Source organism: Manis javanica, chromosome 11 (genome assembly GCF_040802235.1).
Source record: "Manis javanica isolate MJ-LG chromosome 11, MJ_LKY, whole genome shotgun sequence".
Classification (NCBI taxonomy): domain Eukaryota; kingdom Metazoa; phylum Chordata; class Mammalia; order Pholidota; family Manidae; genus Manis; species Manis javanica.
In genome coordinates, this window is record NC_133166.1 from 41,351,165 (window position 1) to 41,371,791 (window position 20,627).

The window sequence follows — 20,627 nt, forward strand, 5'->3', positions numbered from 1 at the left end:
GCACAATAAATAATGAATTGATGAAATAAAGTTTACTTGAAACTATAGCAATGAATGGCTTTTGAGGGATATAAAACTGGGAGCAGAATTTCAAGCATTCAGAGGCAACATGCAGCTGTTAGGAGCAAGTTGGAAGCAGAGATTTAGGCTGGTGATTCAGGGGGAGGAACCACAAAAGCCATTTAGGAACCTCCTAAATCTTCCTTCGGATCATTTGACAAGGGTTAGGCACAGCTGCACTGTGAATGCCCAGCTCCTGAGGGATGCACATGAGCATCAGTTTCTTTACACCAGGCCTGACAGGAACTCCTTTAGATTAGGAACAGGACCATTCCTTCTAAGCTTCTGTGCTTCGACTTTAGAGTTGGTGGGAATCAGACCAAATTTCAGCTTCCCCACTTACTGGATGTGTGACCCTCTCCAAAACATGATCTTTAAAATGGGGTCATAAAAATACTTACTTGAGAATTGTGAGAATATGTGTGTCTTTTTTCTTTTTTTTTTTTAGTCATTGTGGAACTTATTTATGAAAAGAAAATATAACATTTTCAGGGTCACATTCTAACTTTGGTGCACCCTTTGGCACTGTTGTCTTTGTGGGTCCCTACTTCCATAAAAACATACTAAAAATTATATGGTATGACTGCTTTGCTATAAAGACAAATAAACCTTATATAACATAAGGTTCTGGTTTTAAAAGAACTTGAAATATTCTTGTGGGATTCTGAAGGCATTCTGGCCCCTAGGTCCTCTGTCTACTGTGCCTAATGGATCCATCAGCCCTGACTTGTTTTCTGTAGGTGATCTACTCTCTCCTGTGAACAGCCTCTCCTCCCCACTCCACCACCACCATGTACCCTTCACTGGGTAGCAGGGGAAACACTTCAACTTTAAACTTGCCAATTATCTTCTTCTCTTCCAGGTTAGTTCCTTTTTCATGAACAGCTAATGAAAAAATTCACCTTCTCAAATGGATTCTTTCCCACACTTTCTCCTCTACATCTTGACTCAATCCTTAGTTCTAGCTTTACCGAGGAATAATTGACAACTATAATTGGATATACTTAAAGTGTACAATATGATTTGATAATTAACATATCCATCACCTTACCTAATTAAAAATGTTTTATTTCTTTCTAGTTTTTTGGGGGGGGTGGTTAGTGAAAATGCATAAGAACTGTTGGGTTTCTTTTTGAAGCTAGAGGATCGTGGAAGTCATAGTCTGTTCTCTCTCCTAACGTGAAGTCTCCTTAGATCTCCGTGATGACTCAGCTTTGAGGTCTGGCAATGACTTTCATTGAGTTCTTAACTTGAAGGACATAACTGGTAACCCTCCGTCTGGGGTCATTTTGCTCTCATTGTGGCCACCATTCAGTAAGACCTCCCACCCAGACCCTCAGCCTTTTTTGACCTCCATATAGCTCAACCATTAAATATGTTCAAGATCTAGATCTTTGAAAAAAATCGCTACAGTATCTGTGTTTCTGGCAAACATAAAAAAGAAAAGAAATCACAAATAAACACAAAGAGAAATCAGAAGGGGTATAAATTGTGCAAAAAGCATGTAAAATTATATACTCGTGCTCTTATAAATGTGAAATTCTGCCAAAATGGAACTTTTTTCTGCTAACCTATTCATATAAATGAACAAAACAGGATAAAGCTGAGAAACTGAATGAACACTCGTGAAATATTTTAAAGCTTATTTAAGAATTGTTTCTAAAATATTTTTAAGGTCTGATGTTTCCGTTATGGAGGTTTTCAAACTTGTGATAGCCAATTCCTATACTATACAAATCTATTTTTCTAGAAATATAAAAGATGTAAAGCTACTCATTTTACTTCATGAAGAAATTACAAACTGATGGCACATAAAAGGAAACTGTGAATTAAAGAGATTTGTGAGTATTCCAAATAAAATACTGGTAGGTCAAACTCAACAATGCATCAAGAGGATAGTATATCAAAAACGGGGAGGATTCACCACTGAATTGCAACTGTGATTTAATATTTTCTAATTTAATCATGTAAATAGTTCCAAAAATAAACATTCCAGTTGATTATTAAAAATCGTTTGATAAGTTTCAACTCTTACTCTGATAAAAGAACCTAGAAGTATTAAAATTACTCTAAAATACTTTAATTATGACATCTACCTGAAAATAAGCACATCAAAGTTAAAGGAGATATACTCAAAGCCTAACCACTAAACAATAAAGATTAATCATGCATCATTATTTTATAATGATTTTTATACATATAAAACATATGTACATATAAAACTATTCACAGTGTACATATATGGTCCCTTGTACATACAACACAGCAAAAGAAAAAGAATAACTGTTTACATAAAGAGTCCTCCTTTCTGATTTGATTTCCCTTTTTGATGATCCTCTCCTCACCAGGGATAGAAGGTATCCTGAATTTTGTATTTACTATTCTCTTAATTTATGATTAAACAATGTACTAGCTAGTTTGCATGCATTTTGGCTCTTTCTAAATTGTGTAATACAGTATATACTATTATTTGCAATGTACTTTTTAACTCATCATCATGAAAGCCTCTCATGCTGATATTTGTAGTTGATTATCTTTCACTTTCACTATTGTTTACTATTCTATTGTTTGAATCAGCCACAGCATATTCTTCCTTATTCTGTAGATGAATATTCAAATTATTTGCTTGTGTGTTTGTTTAATTGATTTGCTGTCAACATTCTTCCATCAGCCTCTTGGCACACAATGTCAAGCATGTTTGAGTGGTCACAGTGTTGTCCAAAAGAATTTTCTGACATGAAACATTTTACAGATCTGCAGTGTATAAGGTCATTTATGGCAATTATATTTAATATCATTACACATATATATGGATTTTTTTTTCTGGTTTATTTTTCTTTTCTCGAAGTACAAGTGGATTTGCATAAGCCTTCTCATTCTAGCCTCCATGTTTCTTAGTCTCTAATTCATAATTTCCATTTTGACCTTTTTTGCCTTGTCTTTTTGATGGTTATTTTACCCTCTTTTTATCACCTTATCTTGGGTTAATGCTACTTTTATTTTCCCTTTTCTTTTTATCTCTCTCTCTTCCAACTTTTTATTTCTGTTTTTAAGGTAGTTATCCTTGAATTTTTATCATTTGTACCTTATTTTACAGAGTCTAAAATTTATCCATGTCTTTCCTGTACTTCTAAACAATAGGATTTAAGAATGCTTTAGCTCTGAGTACCCCCATTCCATCCTTTACTATTTTTCATGGGATTTTAGTACTTAATTTAACATTGTAGTATGGTTTCTCAAATAGGCATTTTGTAGAATTATAAAAAAACCTAATTGCATTATTATTTTTACATACTGTTATTGTTTTAAGTTCCTATTTTTTGATGGGCAATTTTCACTCATTTTGACTTACCTTTAAACCTCAATATAGCTGGATATACTTGCACAAAAATAAAATTTCTTGAAACTTATTTTAATTGATCTCTCAGAAAATATCCTATTAGAATTTGTAATGTATGTTATAATCTAGTGAAGAACTTCAGGATGATTTGTAGGAAAAAAAAGGCACATTTTGATTGACCTTGTATGCAAAACTATTCAGGCCTTTACTTTCCACGATAGTGTAGTTACTTGCAAAGGTTCAATAAGAATCTAACTTCATTTCTACTAATATCTAATTGGGAAAAAACATGACCATGCCAGAACCATCACACTTGAGGGTAAGTTATTTTTGACTAGATGGGACAAGCCTGCTACTTAGTAATAAGAACTTCACTTCTTATAAGGAAAGGATGCTTAAAAACCCATCTGAAAAATAGGGCCAGTACTTGTTTTATGCTTTGGGGTTATATTTAGTAATGAATGTAATTTCTTAGTAGAGCAGAAATTTTGATAAACCCGGAGAATCTCAAAAAAAGAATATATCCATTAAATTATAGATTCTGTAGTTGAAAACTGGTAGAGGCAAATTGGATGGTTCTTGCTTTTTAGCCTCAAAACAGATAAACAGATAGGGAAAGTAAAGAATAATTGAAGCCAGATAAAAGTCATCAAACATATGACCTAAGGGCTTTACCAAGCTCCAGACCGAATTTATCTCTCTTCTTTCCTTCTGTTAAACATCCAACAAAGAATCCTTATCACCTCTTTTTCCTCTATGTAAGTAAAATGTACCAAATAGAAGAGAACATGAAATAATGATACTCAGAACATTGTGGAATAAGCTTATTTGGTTAGATCTGTTCCTTAGGAGTGGAGGTTAACCATGGAGGTGAGAGTGAGGTGGTGGTGAGGTGAAAATAGGAGATAGAACTGAAAAAGCTACCGAACATTTTCTTGAGCTTAGCCTGTCTGAGAAGGGCAAATACTGTCCCTGGCCTTCCCACCAAACACTCTAACTTTAAGTAGGGAAAGGGAGAGACTTCAGTGGTGGTACTTGCCCCAGGAGTTGGATCTTTTCTTATCCTTGTGAGCTCTTTTGTTTCATGTGTTTAGCACCCACCCGTATCAGTACTATCCTGGGCATAACTAGGCATTGAGTACTCTATGACCATCTGAAATGCATAATGTAGATAGCTAGGGCAAACAGACTTATTTCTTCTTCTCTACTTAAAATTTTTTTTACAGGATGGAGGGTCTAGACATACTTCTGTGGAATTGAGATAACAGTAAACATCTGTACAGTGATTACTGTTCCAGGCATTATTCAAACATTTCACATATATTTGATCTCGAACATCTCTGTAAGACTTTAGAGCAAATTTACCCTAGAGTTAATAAAGCTTAAATTTCAGAATCAGGTACCTACTTTCAGACTGTAATTTTGTATTCATTTCCTTAAAGGATACTTTCGAAATGGTTTAAGGCTTAGGCCCCCAGCCACTGGATACACCCTTGAGGATAAGGAGACCCACAGAGGGCTCAATCACCTCATCCAAGTTCATGCAGCCAGGGCACGTGGCAGAGGCAAACTGAACCCTGGAGCCTCCTGACCCAGAGTACGCATTCTCTCACTTCCACTGTGCGCAGTCTCAGGAAGCTGAAAAGGAGCGCCTGTATGTGCATGCCCAGGCCTTCCTAGTCCATCTGCTTTAAGTCATTTATCTTATTTATGAATCAGATAAATCTTAAATGTTTATTTCTACTTTATTACCAATTCCATTTTGTTACTAAATAGCTATATGATTATTTCTATGATAAATTAGCAAATACTATTGTAATCCCATTTTTCAGGGTCTTTCTGATGCTAAATAATTTCCTGAATATTATATAAATTACCTGTCTAGGAAAAAGAGAATCTGTATTTTAAATTCAGGTGAGTCTGAATCTAAAGTTCATGTACTTAATTGGTATTCAAATTGCCAAAATTGAAGCTCTCAGCACTAGATTTACTACTACTACTTTTATTTTACTTGTATTTGCCATTTTTGACTACTATTATGTTAGAAGTTATGTAAGTGTTCTTCATAAATTGTCACGACAACCCTTCAAGACAGTCATGATTATCCTCATTTCAGGGGAGTTAGTTGAGATTCGAAGAGTTTAGAAACTTGACAGTTCTTCCAGAGCTGGTAAGTGGCAGAGGCAAGCTTTCCAAGGAGACCTGAGTCTGATGTCTAGACTTCCTGCTACATCTACTCTGTCATGGAGAATTGGCATTAGCGACACTTTATGAACTGTCTGCAAAGATAGAACTCATTTCCCTGTAAAGTTGCTTCTGGGCATAAGCCAGATCAAGAATTCCCTGTCCTTGAAAATTCCTAACTTGGGTTTATTTCTAACTTGGATTCCAAAAGACTTTTGGCATTTTTTAAAAACCAAAGAAATCTACCCCTAAACTGTAAAAATGTATTCAAGGCTTTGAGGACCTATTCCCCAAAAGGACTTCCAGAACATTTTGAGCACTGCCACCAGAGTACATGGGGAAGCTCCCAGTGTGCAAATACTGTCATGATGTATGTGCTGACAATCATATTGCTGTCAAAGTTTACCTTGTACACGTATTTGCATCTCCATGGGATTACTCTATTGAGTAAGATGTGTCACCAGAAAGAATAGAAAAATTTTTCTTTGTCCTCAAGTGTGGTTTCAATTGATTTTTCTAAATGGCTCCAAAGTGTGTGCTTTCCTTCTATAGTCCATACTAAGTGTTTTAAAATAAAAGAACTATCAAATCACTTGGCAAAAAGAGGCCTATTGAAGCCCAGAAAGGCCAATTTATATTCTGTGGGTACCCTGGCAAGAAGCATGATTGATATCATTCAGATTGGAGACCTGGAGTGATAAATAGTTACACATGACCAAACTCCACACTTCAGGGCACACGGCCCCTGGTGAGTTATTGTTTTGTTTTGCCCCTGGTTCTTGTAGACTGAAAACTTTGTTTTCATAAATTAATCAGTGATAGCATTTTGCATTTCTGATTTGTTGCCTTTCTCAAAAGGCCTTTACTTGCAGTTTATAATGCTGAGTAGCACAGTTTCAAGCTGCCCAAAGAGATATGAAACAGTTGGATAATCAAAAAGGCTCCCTGTTTGTTATCATGGCAAATAAATACACGATTCTCTCAAAGCTTCATTTTCAAATGCAAGGACATTTAAGAGCGAAAATATTTTTAAATGTTTTTATTATATGTTGAGTAGATATGAAAGAGTTTTTTTATGAAAATATATGTAAATGAAAAGAAATAACACAGGAAAGTCTATATTCTAACCACCCATTTTAAGGGAAAAAAACCAAAAACAATTTCCTTTGAAATTCCCTGTCTGCTCCTCCCAGATTCCACCCTACAATCCTCTCTCATCAGAGATAATCAGGAACCACTGTGCTCAATTTTAGGTTTAAACAAAGTACTGTTGACCTTAAATGTTTTTGAGTCTTGTATAAATGGAGCCATATTGTGTGGATGTTTTGTGATATTATTTTTTCTCCACAGCGTATTTGCAATGTCAATCCATGTTGATACCTATAGCTATAATTTTTAAATTTCCACCGGTTTATATGATTCTATTATGTGAATGTGCCACAATTTATCATTTTCCAGTCAATGGGAATTTGGATTGTTTCTATTCTTTTGCAGTTCCGCTACAAATATTCTTATATCACTGTATATGAGTGTATATGAGTAAGAGTTTATATACATATATGTATATATGTATATACATATATACATTCATGTATTTATGTAACATATTCATATATTATCCAGGCTATATATGGATTTGTAGGGTCACAGAGTATTTCTATCTTCTGCTTTACTGGATATTGCCAAATTTTTCTTTAAAGTATCTGTACACTATTTCAGGTCTTCTACATTTTCACCAGTGCTTGATATCATCAGACATGGACATTTTTGTGTGTCTGAAGGATGCAAAATGAAATAATACTGTGGTTTAATTTGCATTTGCCTGATTTCTTGTAAAGAGGAACATTTTTGCATGTTTATTGACCATTTGTCTTTCTCCTCTTGTGAAATGTCTGCTATTCACTATTTTTTACTGAATTGTTTGTCTTATTCTTACTAGTTTGTCATTATATATAATGGAAACATTTCTATTTTTAAATTATATTTTTATTCTATGATATCTGATGAACAGAAATTCTTAATTTTACAGTAGGTAAATTTTTCAATATTTTCTTTATGCTTTTTCTTTTAGTTTATTATTTATGGAAGCTTTCCCTGGCCCATAAAGCGCCTTTTATCTCTACTTCTAAAATTAAATATTTTGCCATTCAAATTTAATTTTTTTAAATCTGTTTCGAACTAATTTTGTATGTGGTATAAAGTTTGGGTCCAGTTTCATTTTTTGCTTAATATATACAATCATTTGTCCTAGCATCATTTATTATAACCCATATTTCTTTCTTTATCTCCAGCGCCAGCTTTGCCATTCATTCATTGAGCTCCTATTTACTGAGTGGTTAATATATTGCAGGCACCACCACAGGGGTTAGGGATCTGATGGAAACAAATTAGATTAAAATTCCTGCTCTAATGAAGCATTCATTTTAATTGAGGGGAGAGATAATAGGTAAGAACAAATATACAAACAAAATAAAATTTACTTTTTTGATGGTGATCAGTGCTATAAAGAAAATAAAAGAAGAATAAGTGTCAGGCTGAGCTGTTTTTTCAAAATGGGATTCTCAGGAAAGGCTTTCCTAAGAAGCTACCATTACAGCAAAGATTTAAAGAAAGTGAAGGAAGAAGTCATGTGAGTATTTGGAGGTGGGGAACATTTCGGAGAGAGGGAAGAGCATGGGGCAGTAGCAGGCCTGGCACGCTCACGTCAGTCTGTCTGGAGAGTGTGAGCAAGCAGAAAATAGAAGATGAACTCAGAGACGGACTGTGGGGCCAAGTTTATAGGACACAAAGTCTTTGAAGTATGACATGATCTGAATTACATTTTTGAAAGGTTCGTGGTATCAGTCAGTGATCAGAAGATCATTGTATCACTCAATCAGTATCAGTCAGGTATGTTGTATTTTAGTAACAACCATATAGTCTCACTGGCCTCAAACAATAAATGTTTCATTCTTGTCCATGTTACACTCCTGGCAAGTCAGCTGGGTTCTACGGTTCATATTCTCCTTGCTTTGAGACCCAAACTGGCAGAGTAGCTGCCACTGGGAGTCCTACTCATTCCTGTGACAGGGGGAAAAAGAAAGACTAGTCAAACATGTGCCAGCCACTAGAGCTTCCATTATATGTGGGAATGACCACATGGTGTCCATTCTCATTTCACTGGCCAGCGTAAATGACATGGCCATTTAGGCTTCAGTGGAACAGGAGTGTACAACCTTGCTACCTGTGGGAGTAGAACAGAAGTATCTGGTGGGTAGAGCTTACGTCCTCCAGTCTCTGGCTGCTGTGTTGAGAACACAGTCAGTGGGCAGCAGTGCGGAGCACAGCCTGTTCAGAGACAAAGGCTCAAACTAGGGAGGCAGCAGAGGTTGTGGTGAGAATCAGTTGGATTTGGATCAAATTTTGAAGGTAGAACCCACAGGTTTTGTCAGTGGATTTGATGTGAAGTTTGAAAGAAAAAGAGGAGGCAAGGATGATTCTGAGTATTTTGGCCTGAGCAGCTGGGTAAGTATTTGCTATTCACTGCAATGGACAACAATTCAAAACAAGTAATATTTTTGTTTGTGGGGTGTGTGTGTGTGTGTGTGCATGTGTGTAATCACTACTTAGTTTTGGAGCTCTGCTTATGTGTGATCAGCAGAAGAAACTGAAGTAAAAATTGGACTCTTCCAATTCTTCCAACATCTTTGTAAGCATTTCCCTGTAGGCAAAGAATTTCCTTTGCAAGCAATTTCCTCTTTTTAAATATCTAGGATAGTTTCTGTTTTACTCACTGGTTCCTGACTGATCCTGAGCATATGAGTACTGGGGACTGGTGTTGGAAGGGTCTTTCTAGGAAAACACAAAATTCCAAGTCCTCATCTTTTGTACAGCCAGTACTGCACAATAAATTATTCTAAAACATAGTGACTTAAATAATCATGTGATTATATCACATAGTTTTGTGGATTTAACTAATAAAATTAATAGATTTAAAATTCTGTACATTTTCAATTATATATTAGTTAATGCCTTGGTAAATTCTGGGTCTGAGCCAGTGGTAATTTCTTTACTCATTTCTTTACCAACTTGCTAATAAGAATGTGCATTGTACTTTACTTAAAATACCTTATGAAAATGCCAAATTGACTCCTGGAATGGGGCTGCATGCAAAATCACAAAGTAAAAAATATTTTTCTGTGATTTTCAGATTTATTATAGCCTGTTTTTAATTAAAATTTGACTGTACAGTGTCCCATTCCTTCCCTGACATGCTGAATACATTAATTAATCCATGCCAAGGTGTTAATGGGGGATTAATGTTATCTCTCTTAGGAAACTAGTTTGATTATTAAAATAGCTGGGCCTTAATTTGTTCCTTTACCCAGTGGTTCCCAACTTTGCTACAAAGTAGAAACATCTGGAAAACCTCAAAAAAAATCAGAATGTCTGAGGATGGTAGCAAGAAACCAGATTTTCATTTAATCCCCACGCAATCCAAAAGTACAGCAAAGTTTTGGGACCATTCCCTTACCTAAATGAGTGGAAGTTTCTAACACATGAGAACATTAACAATTTGTGTCTATTTTCCCCTGAAAAGGTCAACATTTCGACATATTATTGGTTCTCAAATAGAAGTCAGTCTTCCTCTTCTCCCTGGAAAGCACACCACACATCCTGTATATCACTGAAATGAGACTGTGGACAAACTCTGTAGGCTCCTGTCTTTGGGTCTCAATTCCCATTGGTTCCTCTGATTAGAGTGTCCTTCTTATAATCTCTACCTGTTGATATTCATCTTTTAAAGCTTTGTACCACTGCTACCTGCAATTTTGATATCAGAATTGATCTTGCCAGAGTTGATATTCCCATTAATCTTTCTCTTGTCCCTCATTTATCACAGTCCAGTATCCATCACCAATTTGGGTAAGTCATCTTGTTTGGACTGTAATTTAATCATCTGTTAAGTGAAGGGGTTGGGACTTGAACTTGCAAGACTCTCAGCTCTCTACCAGCTTTAAATTGCTGTGCATTCTTGTATCCCACAAGCTCTCCCAGGAAAAAGTCTTTGTCATCACCATGTATCCTGAGTGTCACAACATAGCAGTTTTCAGTTAATAACTGCTTTTTGGTTTCTGAGTTGTCAGGAATAGAACAACTACACATATACATATTCCTATTCCTGAAAAATAACAATAGTAATTGCAATGATATCCAATATAAGTGTGTGTGTATACACACACACACATACATATATATATAAATATACACATCTCCCATATATATGTACCTAATATATATACCAGATATATGTATATGTATCATATGTATACCACTTGGCAATTCATGTGTGTTTGTATATACACATATACACATATATATATATACACACACACTATATAATAGACACACACATATATGTTTTATATACCACTTGGAAATTCACACAGCATTTTTACATATGTTTTTTTTCATTTTACTCATCTTTACAACATGCAAGATAGGTGGGCAGGGAGCTTTATGCCATCTGGCAGATAAACAAATTAAGACTCAAAAATGCCAAGTGATCTGCACAAGGCTTCATATAATTAGCATGAAAGGGCTTAGCATGGAATGAATGTCTTTGGCTTTCTTAATTTAGAGGTCTTTCTATTCCACTCAAATTCCTTTTTAATACTGCAAAAGAATAAATCAGACATCTCATGTTGTGGCCCACTGTACTCCATATTATCTGCCTGTTTTTCCTCAGAACTGGGAACTTAAAACCCAGGACAATACCAAGGTTTTGGAGCTCTGCTTCTGTGTGATCAGCAGGAGAAACTGAAGTCACATTGCTATCAGTGTGACCTCCATTGACTGATGAATATCTGAGCTGGGGGAAAGTGCCCTTCAGTTTTCTCTGACAAATCAAGCCTATCTGACACTAACAATTCTTCTCTGTCAGGCATTGCACAGCCTTGTGCCTCAGAAATCTAGATTCCTGCCATCCCCCAACAATCTCCCAGGAGGGCACTTTATTTTCCAAGTGATGTAAATGTTTCCTAAAAGGAGGATGTATATTTACTGCTAAGCAGAGTATGTAGAAAAGGAAAAGATGACCCCTTGAGCAATCTTTTATTATACCAGCTATGGATTTTATCCTTCACCAAGTGTCTAATGGAGGAAATAGAAAATAAATAATATATAAGGCAATGTCTGGTGGTGCTAAATGAGTGGTGATAAAGTAAATAGAGTGATGAGGATATATTAGGTTGATTGTCAGGGAAGGTCTCTAGGCAGAGGCAATGTTGGAGCAGAGACCTAAATTAGGTAAAAAAAAAAAAACAGCCAAGAGATTATATAGAGAAAAAGCCTTCCAGGCAGACAGAATATGAAGTGCATCACTTTGAGCAGGGACCCTGCTCAGTGCATTCCAGCAAAGAGGCCAGGTGGCTGGGCCCCAGTGATGACTGTTTGCTGATGAGAAACATAGGGTTTGTCCTTTTTTCCATTCTCCTTCTCTTCTTCTTCCTCCCCTTTTTCCTCCCTGCCACCACCCCAAGGTCCAGTAGAAGTGGAATAACTGATGATGTAGAAAAGAAGGAAATGGCCGTGTCACATGAAATTGCTTCTCCAAGCACAACTGCTTTTGGCCCAACTGTATGGGAGACGGATTTTATCCTGCCCACCTCAGACAAGGACACCTCCGTGAGGAGGCATTAGGTGATTTATTCAAAGGCACCTATGAGGCATAAATATGAACTCAATTACACCTTCTGACTTAAGTCCAGGTCTTTTTTTCTTTTTAGACATCATTCATAGCATAAAATAGAGAAAATACCAAGATTATCCCCAGACTGAAAGATCTGCTCTACCCTCCATGATGGCTAAAATCTTTTCTACATTCTACTTGATCTAATATGGAGTTATCTGATGCCAGATTCTCTGCTGAAAAGTAAGAGTATTGATTTTGTTTTTTAAGGAAAATCATGAAGTTCTTTAATGGGTGAATCTTATCAAACAACCCAGGAGTGGAATTTCTGAGTAAAGATTTTGAGCTGATGTTTTCATCCTATCAATATAGAAAATAGAAATATTTTCTAGGTAACAGAATATGGTTAGGGTACTGAAAACTAGTATTAAAGAAGAGTAGAGTTTTGAGTAATTGGATCCTTCTTCTAGGTCTGGACAAAGACCTACTAACTACAACAAAAAATATGAAAGTTTATTTTTTGCAACACAGAAATTAAAACTGGGGAAAAATTCAGAAATACTAATTATATAGACAATATACCATTATTGTGAACCACCCCAGCATAATTCTGTGTCTAGGGAATTGTTTCCTCTGATACAGAAATAAATTCCTTTCAACCCTCCAGAGTGAAGATCAGTGAAATGGCCCTATTTCAGCACCAATTTGGGCTTGAAACCTGTACATCTAGGCTCTATTCAGTTGTTATGGTTCTTACTTTTGGAATGTAAGAAATTCCCCCAGAATTCATCATCCAATTCCCTCCTTTAATTAAGAAATAAGCTTTAAAAAACAACCAGTAGATGAAAACTTAAAGCAATGTCACTTTTTTAAGGCCAGAATGAAACATTTAGGCTCTTTGCCCGGGACTGTGTTCAGGTAGAGATTTCCATCATCCAAGGACTGGACAATGACATAAAAAGGATGTAAACTTATGTATTAAACAGATGCATTCAAATCTTATCCAATCCATTTCTAGGTGTCTTTGGGGGCATATTACTTACTTTCTCAGAGCTACTGTTTCTTATTAGGAAAATGGAGATGAAAAAGGATCTTGCAAGCATGAAATTAGATAATGTATTTGTAGTAGACATCTGTCTTCCCAAAGCCTTCGGACACCCTTTCTAGATTTTTGTACTTTGCCACATGGTATGTCTTCACAACCCAAGGTTACAGTAAAAGAAAAGCAAAACTCTATTTCCGAGCCTACCTCACAGCCAGCATGACAGCATGTGACCTAATTTCTGCCAAAAAGGTATTCTTGTCCCAGATTTTTATTCCAAGGTTTCAGATTCTTATACAGGAGCAAAGAGTTCCAGTCAACGTGAAAGGTAGCAGAGGAAGTGTGGTTTGGATTGGTTTAAAGGAGGCAGCAGTTTCTCCATTCTGGAAGGTGGTTTTTAGAAGGTTAGACTTGAGTTTGTTTCCTTAACCCTTCCAATAATTTTAGAAAACACTATAGCTCCTTAATAAATTTATTTCTCCTTAACCACGATAGAGTGGATTCTACTATTTGCTTCTAAGAACCATAACAACTTCAGTGTTAAAATATTAGCTAGCATAGTTGTGGATACCTAAAAGGGCTCCATCAGTGTTACTTCACTTGCCTCTAACACTGGAGGAAACTTAGGTAGGCAAAAATTCCCTTCCTTTCTCTACCTGGCATTCATTCCAACTCTTGCCTGCTGTCCTTCAGTCATCCTGCAGATTGTGCTCCTTTGAACTTCTACTAAAACCGAGACTGAAGAAAGTCCATTGAAGTATTCCTATGATTAACTTTTAAAATATATATATAGATTCCTAAAAATAGCTAGACCTTTGGAAAAGGAAAATAGGTCGCATGTAAGACGATGGAGAGGTCCTTGGGAAATGACTGGAGGGTTCATAAGGGCACAGGCGAGAGGCCAGCAGATGAGAGGTTACCTGTCGATTAGGGCATGGCGGGAATAGGAAGAGGTCCTTCAGAATCAGAACTGACCCATGAGTAGACCAACAAGGTCAAACAGGAAGGAGTATGCTGCTTTCTCCTTTATTTGTAAGTCCCCATGGAGTATACCTACTAGGAGTTGGCACATACGGAACACAACTTTTGTAATAATTTGTGATCTAACTTTACTAATTGGATAGGACAAAGTCTAGGGCTACCCGTCTGAATTTTATTTTTCCCCCCAGTGTCATTCATCCCTCTGGTCTTATAAGTCTACTTCACTTTTACTGGAGCTGATTCGTAAGTTTTATTTTTATCTATATTATTTATTTTACAAATTTTAAACTGAAGTGACATGTAAAACAGTGAAATGGACTTCTGTTAAGTGTACATTTCAGTGAAGTTCAACAAATGTGCACACACCCATAACCGACTTTACAAGCAAGATATATAATATTTCCATCGTTCCAGAAAGTTCTTTTCATGGCACTTTCCAGTCAATCCACCTTCCTCTACCTAAAGAGGTACTGTGATTTCCAGCAGTAAAAAATACATTTGTCTATTCTAAAACTTTATATGGGTGAATCATATAGCATGTATTCTTTTGTGTTTGGTTTCTTTTGCTCAACATAAGTTTTTGAGATATATCAATGTTGTTATGTGTATCATAATTTGTTCCTTTTAGTGCTAGTAATATTCTATTGTGAGAATATACCACAATCTTGTTTATTTTTCTCTAATTTCTACACTATAAATACCAACATATTACTTAGGTGTGTCAAGCATGCACAAAGAGGTATTCTACAAACTCACTGCTCTGAACTCACTACACTAAGCTAGTTGACACTAACACAACCATGATAAACCCCCTAATCATACAAACTTATATAGCACACAAAAATTTTCTTCTGCTTATGTATACCATGTTTTATACGCTGCTGCTACACTCCTAAATATTTTTTAAACAACCTTGTTAATATACCTTCGTAGTATAAAGCAAGGCACTGAAAATGCCTAGATGAGTTTATTAACTCCATAGACACAAAGGTTCGGTCCCAGCCTTCTTATTAATTCTTTTAAAAATTACACATCCAAGTGTTTGCACCCAAGTGAGAATGCCCTCTAAATCAACAATTTAAAGTTTAAGAGGAGCAGGCATCAAGCACACTACTCTGGTAGCTCATAAAGCCTTGCTTAACCACATCCCATAGGAAATAGTAGTGGTAAAAATGAAACCGTGATTGAAAGTTTGACTCAGTTATTTTAACAAGGGTTGGTAAATTTCTTGCCAGCCACCACAGTCATACGATTAACTCAAAATAATAGAATCCTGGAATGAAGCATGTGAAAGATAATTTATATAATAAAGTTAAGTTTAGTTAATGTGTAAAAAGCCACAACCAAAGTAAAAATAAACAAAGAAAATAACTTTAATAACCTTAACTACATGAGTTGACTTCATGATAGCTGAGATCCAAACTGGGATTAGATCCCCCACTATGCTTAGCCCTAAACCTAGATAATTTACATAGCAAAATTATTTACCAGAGTACTACTAGCTTAAAACTCAAAGGACTTGGAAGTGCTTTATATCCCTCTAAGGAACTCGTTCTATAATCAATAAATCCCTATAAACCTTTCCAACCCTTGCTAATTCAGCCTATATACCACCGTGGACAAAACTGCTGTATTTCCAGAATCTCTCGCCTGGCTTTAGTGAATCTCTTTACCAAGAGACTTCCTAAGGATGGAGAGAAGTAGTTCATCTCCATATCAGTTGGTAATTACTTGGGCTACCGAAGGCCTATCTGAACCTGAGAGGATGGGGAGAGGCTTCACTTGCTTCTGCTGAAGCAGGAAAGAGATGGCCCTGGACTGCTGTTTTTTAAGCAATAAACAGGCTTTAAACTTTATTTCTCCCTTTGACTGATTTCCGTTTTAGAGGTATTTTGCCCTGGGATTTCCTCTGCCTGGAGTTACAACCACCATGTTTAGCAAACCCTAAAAGGAATCATAGTAGACCCAAATAGGCAACATAAATACATTAGGTCAAGGTGGGGCCTATGAGGTGGAAAGAAATGGGCTACACTATCTAATTAAAGAACATTATATGAAAGTCTTTATGAAACTAAAAACTAAAGGAGCATTTAGTAGTAAATTCAGAATATGGAGCTTAGTTGAATCAGGCCGTGAGGCATGCACACACCACCCATTACCCAACTCAAATACCCAAGCTCAAATCAAACCTATTAATTAGTTGTTAAAGTATGAAAGGAGGTAAGTCAGAATGAGGTAAGCATAATGGAAAATGTACTTGGATAAATCAAAGTGTAGCTTAAATAAAGCACCTAGTTTACAGCCAGGAAATTTCATATTAAATGACTACTTTGAACTATTGCTGACCCAAATTACACAAAAAAGCAAACAAAACATTTATAGCATGTTTTAAAATTTAAAAGGATAGGTGATAGAAATTATACTTGGCACTATAAATACTGCCAAAGAATGATGGAGGCTAAGTTAAATGTTCCAAACAGCAAAGCTGATACTTTCTACCTTTTGCGTAATGGATTAACTAGAACAATTTAACAAAGAGAATTTAAGCTGAGCACCCCAAAACCAGATGAGCTGCTTATGAACAGTCTAATAGCACACACTCATCTATGTGGCAAATAGTGAGAAGACTCATAAATTGAGATGGAAAGCTTAATGAGCCTGGTGAGAGCTGGTTGTTCACAACAGAATCTCAGCTCAACTTTAAATTTACCTTAAAAAATCATAATGCCAATATAAGCACCAAATAGATCCTAAAAACATACAGCTTTGTAGAATCAGGGTACAACCTTCCTTAGAGAATAAGTGAACATAATTACTGTAATTGGCTTCAAAGCAGCCACCAATTAAGAAAGGATTCAAGCTCAACAATACATTCAGCTTAACTCCAACAATTAAAACTAACTCCTAATATTATACTAAACTATTGAACAATAGAAGCAATACTGTTAATATGAATAACAAGAAGTACTTCTCCCTGCATAAGTTTTTATCAGAGCAGACAGCCCACTGATTGTTAACAAAAAGGTAAGTATAACCCAGAAAGGAACGGTTTGTCAAATGAATTAACCCAACACAGCCACGCAATCAAGGCAAGATTTAAACATGAAAGGAGCTCCACAGACACAAACCCTGCCTTTTAACAAAAAGCAGGGCCTCCAGAACCTCCAGCATTACAGCCTGGTTGCCCAGTGACTTCTCTTTAAAGGCTGCTTGTATCCTGACCACACAAAAGTAGCATAATCATTTGTTCTTTAAATAAGGGCCTCTGTGAATGGCCACAGAAGGGTTTTACTGTCTCTTACTTTTAATCAGTGAAATTGACCTTCCCTAGAAGAGGCAAGCATACCAAAATGAGCCGAGAAGACCCATGGATGGATATTTGGCTTTCTAATTTCTATTTATCTGTATTTCTTATGGTTACAAGTCAAATTTTCCTGCTTCTTTGCCTGCTTCATAGTTTTTATTATATTCTAGACACTGTTTATTAAAGAACAGTGGAGAATGAAGTATAACATTTATTTTGTTCTGTTTATTTCAAAGAAATAAGCTTTTATTCTCCAGCATTTAGGGGAAAGGCTGTTCATTTGGTTTTTCCTAGGGTTGAGTAAAGCTGGGCAGTTTTGATTATATTGAGTCCACTGACGATTAGCTCAACCGCTACTTCCTATGCTGCTAGCAATGCCCTTGCCATCTTGCTAATACTGAAGATGAGAAGAAGGCTTCAATGTCAGATAATTCTGGTTTCCTTTGAATTCAGTTCTGGCAGGGAGCCTGAATCTGAGCACTAGGAGTACCTGGCTTCTTTCTTGTTTCCAGTTCCTTTTCTGCTGCTACTTTCTCAACATTTTGCAGGGGATGAAGTAGAGAGGAGAATTGTCAGGCTGAGTGGTTAATTTCTGTGCTGCTGCTTCAAGGGACCAATCCATCCCACTAGCCCACCTCTCTCTGGCATGTCCACTCCTCCTCCAAACTGTACCCAGCCCAGGCAGTCACCGCCACCAGTGTGGATGCTGAATGGCTTCCTGCACACTGGTGAAAGGCTTCTTACTAGTGGGGATTTAGCTCAGTAACTTTGCATCTACCACTCTTAACTAGCCCCATGGAAATGTATGATTTTTATTTTGCTGTGCTTTTCTTCTTGCAACATGATTGAAAGTCTTATGTGTCCTCCTATACTCTAACTTAAAGCAGACATTTCTGTTCATATTCCTAGTTAACTGTATGTGTTTTTTTTAGTTTAGTCATTGCATTATTTTTAATAAAGAATACATAAAAATATGAAGTAAGAAAGAAAGGAAAAAAGAGAGACAGGAGGAGGGAAGGAAGGCAGGTGGAGTGGGAGGAAGAAGGAAGAAAGAAGTTCTATGAAGGCAGGGAATTTTGCCCTGGAAATTCATTGCTTTGTCCCAGTCCCTAGAACTCACCTGGCACATGATGCTCAATGACCAGTTGCTTAATAAATGTGTGAGTAAGGAAAGGAATGAACAATAATTAGGCATGAACACTTGATAATTTCAGTATCAAGTGTTAGAAAGTATGAAGTATTGTTGGGAATAATATTGATGGGAAATGAAACAATTGATGGGACTACATTATAGAATATGTCTTAATTTGTTCACCAATAATGAAATTTTATTTTACCTTTCACTTATTAAAAGCCAGTAAAAGAATAGATTTGGTGGATTTATCATCTCAGCATAAGCAGAGCTACTCCAATTCTGGTTGCACTTAATAGTTGAAAAATTATCTGAATAATAATTGCCACCATGTGGAGTGTGACTTAAGAGAAGAAATCAGCTTGTCTCTGGGCAGGGATGCCCTTCATAATTCAATGTAGCTGCAACTCACAGCTGAACACCTCTGACGGCTGAAGGCGGGATGATAGTGCCTGCATGGGAAGAAGGCTTTTGGATGCTTTCAGCTTCTTTGATACTTAATATTTAAACTCCTTAGATTGGATGATGTTCAAGTCTTCTGTGTTAACCTCTCTCAAAAATGCAGTGTTATCTCTCAAATGCCTTCAACAAATTCTTGGGGCTGTTGTGCTAAACAGCTCCCTATATATTATACAGCTGCATGGCTGTATATGGTAGCCCTATTTAAGGTGCTCCCAGCATGCTAATTAGAGGAATCAGCACGTAAACAGGTTTGGCCTGATGCCAGCCTCTGTAAATAAAGTTTAATGGGAACACAGCCATGCTCATTCATTTATGCATTGTCTTTCCTGCTTTTACTGCTTTTCTGCCTCAACAGATGAGTTGAGAAATTATAACAGAGATCTGGCCCACAAAATCTGAAACATTTACTATCTGCTCCTTAACAGAAAATGTTTGCTGATCCTTGGTGTAATGGAAAAACCTTAAACTTGATGTCAAAAAGATATGATATCAAAACCTGCCCACTTACCAATCAGATCTATCATCATAGGCAATTAACCCAAACTAACATCTTATGGGTGTCCGTCAATTCAGTGCAGAGCTCTGCAGAAACATTTGCCTGTCAAAGTTGGCTCATGGTAAGTGTAAGCAGCAGCCATTGGATATGTGCTGTTCCAGAAAAGGCATGATCTTGTGAGAGTCCCTCTCTGCAGCTTAGGAGCCACTTGAGTTGCTGACAGCTGAAGGCTATATGCTGGTCACACTTCCTGTAGCAGGACAGCAAATCCCTCTGAAGGGGGGATTTTTTTCTTGGTGGAACACTCTTTGTTTACCACTGATCAGATCTGTTTCTTTTTTTGCACTGATCAGATCTGTTTCACCACATACATTTGGAGATTTGCTCCTCCAGGGTTCCCCTGAAGCTTTCCTCCTGAGGCAAAACTGAACTGGGGGAGGTTAGCAGAATAAATGCACCAATGCAAAGTCTCATGGCCACAGCTGCTGATATTCTGCATATCGCTCGTTTACCATCTACTCTGGATGCCTCTCACTCTCAAATACCAGCTCTACTGGCTATGGTCACTTACCCTTATTCTCAGGGAGTCTAAGGCCCTGGTGTCCATGCCCTTCTCAGGTTAGGCTTCTGAACCACTGGATTTATGATCAAAATTAGGCAAAGGAAACCAAGAGTCAACAAGTGGACCACCTGAGTTCCTTACGTTATTTGCTCTCACCGCTATTGTGTAACAGCATCCCTATGTTTTCTGATCGTCAGAGCCAATTACCTCTGCCAAAATAATGACTCATCTTGGCTGCTGTTCCCAGAGACAAGGATGCCAGAGGACCTTGGCAGAAGCCACAGCATATAATCCAGTGGGACTCTTATGTCCTCTGACCCCTTTGGATATCAGGACCTTTACCCATGCAGAACCTGGAGTCTCAGGGATAAATTCATAATTATAATAAAAAACA

At 36.8% G+C, this 20,627-nt stretch overlaps 1 long non-coding RNA gene across 4 annotated transcripts in view; it reads right to left on the bottom strand.

Annotated features, from left to right (window-relative positions):
• Nucleotides 1-20,627, bottom strand: part of LOC140844251 (uncharacterized) — an 88,733-nt gene that overhangs the window by 25,621 nt on the left and 42,485 nt on the right. Inside the window, exon 5 of one of the 4 annotated variants that reach the window (XR_012122400.1) lies at nucleotides 72-432. The exons of the other annotated variants lie outside the window; for them this stretch is intronic. This is a non-coding gene — a long non-coding RNA (uncharacterized lncRNA). Of the gene's footprint in view, nucleotides 1-71; nucleotides 433-20,627 lie in introns of those variants that run through there. 4 annotated transcript variants of the gene reach the window in all.